This window comes from Salvelinus namaycush, chromosome 7 (genome assembly GCF_016432855.1).
Source record: "Salvelinus namaycush isolate Seneca chromosome 7, SaNama_1.0, whole genome shotgun sequence".
NCBI classification, from domain to species: Eukaryota; Metazoa; Chordata; class Actinopteri; order Salmoniformes; family Salmonidae; genus Salvelinus; species Salvelinus namaycush.
The window spans coordinates 37,269,807-37,276,278 of record NC_052313.1 but is presented as its reverse complement, the minus strand read 5'-3'; positions in this window follow the sequence as shown (position 1 = coordinate 37,276,278).

The following is a 6,472-nucleotide window of genomic DNA, read 5'->3' as shown; positions in this document are numbered from 1 at the left end:
AGGAGTTGGCAACACTGCATGTGACAAATAACATTTGATTTGATTTGATCATGTTGAAGCTGAGACAGTTTGTAAGCAATGTAAATGTAAACAAACTACACTGCTCAAAAAAATAAAGGGAACACTTAAACAGCACAATGTAACTCCAAGTACATCAGGAGACGTGGAGGAGGCCGTAGGAGGGCAACAACCCAGCAGCAGGACCGCTACCTCCGCCTTTGTGCAAGGAGGTGCACTGCCAGAGCCCTGCAAAATGACCTCCAGCAGGCCACAAATGTGCATGTGTCAGCATATGGTCTCACAAGGGGTCTGAGGATCTCATCTCGGTACCTATTGGCAGTCAGGCTACCTCTGGCGAGCACATGGAGGGCTGTGCGGCCCCACAAAGAAATGCCACCCCACACCATGACTGACCCATCGCCAAACCGGTCATGCTGGAGGATGTTGCAGGCAGCAGAACGTTCTTCACGGCGTCTCCAGACTCTGTCACGTCTGTCACATGTGCTCATGTGCTCAGTGTGAACCTGCTTTCATCTGTGAAGAGCACAGGGCGCCAGTGGCGAATTTGCCAATCTTGGTGTTCTCTGGCAAATGCCAAACGTCCTGCACGGTGTTGGGCTGTAAGCACAACCCCCACCTGTGGACGTCGGGCCCTCATACCACCCTCATGGAGTCTGTTTCTGACCGTTTGAGCAGACACATGCACATTTGTGGCCTGCTGGAGGTCATTTTGCAGGGCGCTGGCAGTGCACCTCCTTGCACAAAGGCGGAGGTAGCGGTCCTGCTGCTGGGTTGTTGCCCTCCTACGGCCTCCTCCACGTCTCCTGATGTACTGGCCTGTCTCCTGGTAGCGCCTCCATGCTCTGGACACTACGCTGACAGACACAGCAAACCTTTTTGCCACAGCTCGCATTGATGTGCCATCCTGGATGAACTGCACTACCTGAGCCACTTGTGTGGGTTGTAGACTCCGTCTCATGCTACCACTAGAGTGAGAGCACCGCCAGCATTCAAAAGTGACCAAAACATCAGCCAGGAAGCATAGGAACTGAGAAGTGGTCTGTGGTCACCACCTGCAGAATCACTCCTTTTTTGGGGGTGTCTTGCTAATTGCCTATAATTTCCACCTTTTGTCTATTCCATTTGCACAACAGCATGTGAAATTTATTGTCAATCAGTGTTGCTTCCTAAGTGGACAGTTTGATTTCACAGAAGTGTGATTGACTTGGAGTTACATTGTGTTGTTTAAGTGTTCCCTTTATTTTTTTGAGCAGTGTAGTAAAACAAGCTCAACAGTTGAACTAGGTTCATGAGGCATCTACAAGTTATATTCTTGAGAAATCAATGAGTATATCATTCATTTAAAATTCTATAAATGGATGTAGCAACTGCAGATTGTCCCTTCAAGACTAGGAATCACCAAGATCTTCCTTTGCACAACGTCACATTTGTAATTAGCCTGTCCAGCACGGTGTTAAAGCTAGCAAGACCATCCCTCCTCTGAGCTCATAGCTTCCGACTTAAGTAGCTGAATGTATCCTCGTGTCTCCTCCCCCCATAGAAAATTACTGGTTTCCAGTAGTTTGATTGCTAGAGGTAGTGCCTAGTATAAATGATCCGTTAGTGTTTGTACTTAAACATTTTAATTACACTATCCCGCCACAACTCCCACTTCCTTGCTCGAGGAAGGCAGTTTTGCCGTGGTTTGGTATAATCTTTAGGGCTCTATCAAATCTGTGTTCCGGAGATTGTGGAAGGAAACGGAATACAAACATTAGAACAGAATTCAACAGTGTTCAAAAATGTATTGGACTTGGGCAAATGAATAACTTTTATACTAAATTAATCATAAGACCTGAACAAAATTCATCAGTGATTCGTATTTTCCTGAAACAGCACAGGAATGCCCCCATATGTGTGTGTGGTGCGAGGGTATGTCCACACTTTGTATAGCCGTTATCGATGATGCTAATGATAACCGTCTTCTGGTAGAGATGGGAAGGCTTTCCCAAAAACCTTCTCAATTAAATGTTACTACAAAGTAGCCTACAGTATGCCTACCTGGCAGAATTATATGATTATTTGCATCAATCCAGTGGCTATTTGTTTAGCAAACTCTACAATTACGAGTGCTACAGGCATTTTGAGAGCGAAAAACTGAAACCAAAACGAATTTGGGAAAAAAATGAGAAGACAAACAAATGTTGATTTTATAGGGCCCTACATTTTGGCAAATTATTGGTGGTGGGCACCAATATTGATAATTCGATAGGAATCTAATATTTTGATAGCGATATGAGCAAGGCATGTCGTGATATTGGTTTATTCTTCCTGTTAACCTACACTGTTATGCCAAAATAGCATACATGACTAAAACCCTCTCACAGACCTTGTTACAGGCTTAGCATACAGTCGTTCCTCCTTTAAAAGTTGCAGCATACTGTGGCGCAGCTTGCATGGTGCAGCATAATTCTATGTCATGTTATTTAAGTGTGAACCACTGGTACCATTAATGGTAGTTAGTGCTAGTCTGACCACCAGAGGGCGTGCTAGTTTGAACACCAGAGGGCATCTTTGAGAAGCATTTGATAGCCTTCAATAATGGCTGTACTAGAGAATGCAGGCATGCGGGAGATCGGGGTTTAATTCCCCGACGCGGAGGAAGAAGTAGGCTGTCCTTGTAAATAAGAATTTGTTCTTAACTGATTCCATATGTGTTATTTCATAGTTGTGATGTCTTCACTATTATTCTACAATGTAGAAAATAGTAAAAATAAAGATAAACCTTGGAATGAGTAGATGTGTCCAAACTTTTGACTGGTACTTGCTTAATTAATTTGATTAATATTATGGTGTTTCTATTCCAAGGAACACGAAAAACCCTCTGTTTCCGTTAGGATGGAACGGAAAATATGTACAACGTGACGGTCGGGAGTACAGTGCCTGGCTATTTAGCTAAAAAAAATCTCCTGTGGGCACGTGGGAGACCGGGGTTCAATTCCCCGACGGGGAGGAAGGAGTAGGCAGTCCTTGTAAATAAGAATTTGTTCTTAACTGACTTGCCAAGTTAAATAAAGGTTACACTAAGAGCGTAACATTTCTACACCCTCATTTTCTAATTCTAGTCTAACCAATACCCAAACAGAGATTCAGTGAAAATAAAAATCTCATTGATTTATCAAGACCAGTCCCCATGCTTGTCTCAGAGCAGCCTGAAACGGTGCTAAAATAGTTGTAGGTTATTGCTTCAAATCCTATTGCTTCTAACTTCAATATGCTCTTTAAATAAATAAGACCTACACCACTTTTAACAGCACATTACTCAACACTAGTGAGACTCATGTCGCCTACAGTAGGCCTAAAGTATATTGAAAAATATGACGTGACTCTCCGCCAATAATTACATAGAGGATTGGAGGATATTTCTGTAATTCAGTCATATTTATTCCCATAGTAATTCGTTATGGATCCATAACAAAATAAACATTGGCTGTTTGAAAGAGTATTTTTATCATTATTTTATTAATGAAAGCATAAAGATGTCCTTATTAGTTACATTGTTTTAGTTTGAATGTGCAGACTGGCACTAAGAACAGAACAGCAGGAACATGTCCTTAGTCAGCGCCATTATTAGTGCAATGACCCCTGAAGTGTGGCGCGGTGGGGGTCCACACCCTCCTCCCTTCCCCATGGGCTAGGTCAGTCTTCTGTGTGCGGCTCTGCGGCCCATCCCATACCCTCGTGCCTTGAACCCTGCACACTTTCAGTGGATACAGCTGGAGACTGCAAGGTTGCCCATTGTGTGCCACTCGGGAGCCATGACCAATATATATTGTCCTGCTAATAACAGGGTTAGTAATATATCTGTGAGAATATCCAATGGGCTTTTATATAATTCTAAATTAATAATCACTTTGTTTAGAAAATAACAATATTTTGGATATGATTTTGTCTTCAAATAACATAAAATGAGTGAGAAAAATGCAATTCTTGAACATGGAGTGAGACGGTTAATAATTTGTAAATAAAGCCAGTTTGTTATTTAGAATTATTTATTTATGTTTTTAGAGGGAGAGAAACCAAAAACCTAGTCTTCTCATGGGTCTCCCAGTCGAGGCCAGCACAGGTATTTAACCAGCATCTGTAGCGACACAGCTATGCAGTGTCTTAGACTGTTGCACTACTAATGTGATCGGTCGGGAGTGGCCTACAGTAAGAACAAAATAATTCTAACAAAATAAAATAATAAAAACCTTAGTGTAACAACAGTTTTAGTAAGTAATACTGAAGTCGTGCACAATTATCAGTTTCTATTTAGGTTTATGTCACCCATTCATTGTCAGAGACACAGTAGGACCCAAAAGCACAATCAGTGCTCTAACTCCCACTTGCGCTGGTCTGGAGCAATGAAGTGGTGACATAGAGTACCTTACTAAACCACAAATGCACAAGTTCAATCACCCTTTTACGGGCAAGGCCATTAAGATTAAGGGCATCATTACATGTTCCACAAAAAAATTTGATATACCTGATCAAGTGTATTTGTGGTCTATGCTATGTAGGAAAAACAAAATGAGCTCTGAAAACAAGGATGGCAGAACACAGGAGTAATATCAAAACCCTTGACCAGAGAAACCCTGTTGCTGCGCATTTCATGGAGGCTCGTCACAACATTAACTCTGAGATACATTGGCATCGAACGTGTTAAGACTCTTAGGAGGGGTGGAGATACTGATAACTATTATTGAGAAGGGAATTGTATTGATTCACCGTTTGTGTACTATGTCTCCTAGAGGTTTGATATCAGACCACTTCCTACCTGAATGTTACTTTACTTTGATTTGTTTTGCCTTCCAGGTTACCCACTTGGTCATTTTGTAAATATATATTTTTTGGAACCATTACATGCACCCATCTCAATGTTATGTAATTATTGGAGATATACACATGTTTTTTGAACCCACCATGCGTCATGTCCGCAATGGTCATGTGAGGTGAAATGTGTACAGTCATGGCCAAAAGTTGAGAATGACACAGATATTAATTTTCACAAAGTCTGCTGCCTCAGTTTGTATGATGGCAATTTGCATATACTCCAGAATGTTATGAAGAGTGATCAGGTGAATCGAAATTAATTGTAAAGTCCCTCTTTGCCATGCAAATGAACTGAATCACCAAAAAACAATCCACTGCATTTCTGTCCTGCCACAAAAGGACCAGCTGACACCATGTCAGTGATTCTCTCGTTAACACAGGTTGACGAGGACAAGGCTGGAGATCACCGTCATGCTGATTGAGTTCGAATAACAGACTGGAAACTTCAAAAGGAGGGTGGTGCTTGGAATCATTGTTCTTCCTCTGTCAATCATGGTTAACTGCAAGGAAACACGTGCCCTCATCATTGCTTTGCACAAAATGGGCTTCACAGGCAAGGATATTGCTGCCAGTAAGATTGCACCTAAATCAACCATTTATCGGATCATCAAGAACTTCAAGGAGAGCGGTTCAATTGTTGTGAAGAAGGCTTAAGGGCGCCCAAGAAAGTCCAGCAAGCGCCAGGACCGTCTCCTAAAGTTGATTCAGCTGCGGGATCAGGGCACCACAAGTACAGAGCTTGCTCAGGAATGGCAGCAGGCAGGTGTGAGTGCATCTGCACACACAATGAGGCGAAGACTTTGAGGATGGCCTGGTCTCAAGAAGGGCAGCAAAGAAGCCACTTCTCTCCAGGAAAAACATCAGGGACAGACTGATATTCTGCAAAAGGTACAGTGATTGGACTGCTGAGGACTGGGGTAAAGTCATTTTCTTTGATGAATCCCCTTTCTGATTGTTTGGGGCATCCGGAAAAAAGCTTGTCCGGAGAAGACAAGGTGAGCGCTACCATCAGTCCTGTGTCATGCCAATAGTAAAGCATCCTGAGACCATTCATGTGTGGGGTTGCTTCTCAGCCAAGGGAGTGGGCTCACTCACAATTCTGCCTAAGAACACAGCCATGAATAAAGAATGGTACCAACACATCCTCCGAGAACAACTTCTCCCAACCATCCAGTAACAGTTTGGTGACAAACAATGCCTTTTCCAGCATGATGGAGCACCTTGCTATAAGGCAAAAGTGATAACTAAGTGGCTCGGGGAACAAAACATTGATATTTTGGGTCCATGGCCAGGAAACTCCCCAGACCTTAATCCCATTGAGAACTTGTGGTCAATTTCCAAGAGGTGGGTGGACAAACAAAATCCCACAAATTCTGACAAACTCCAAGAATTGATTATGCAAGAATGGGCTGCCATCAGTCAGGATGTGGCCCAGAAGTTAATTGACAGCATGCTAGGGCGGATTGCAGAGGTCTTGAAAAAGAAGGGTCAACACTGCAAATATTGACTCTTGGCATCAACTTCATGTAATTGTCAATATAAACCTTTGACACTTATGAAATGCTTGTATTATACTTCAGTATTCCATAGTAACATC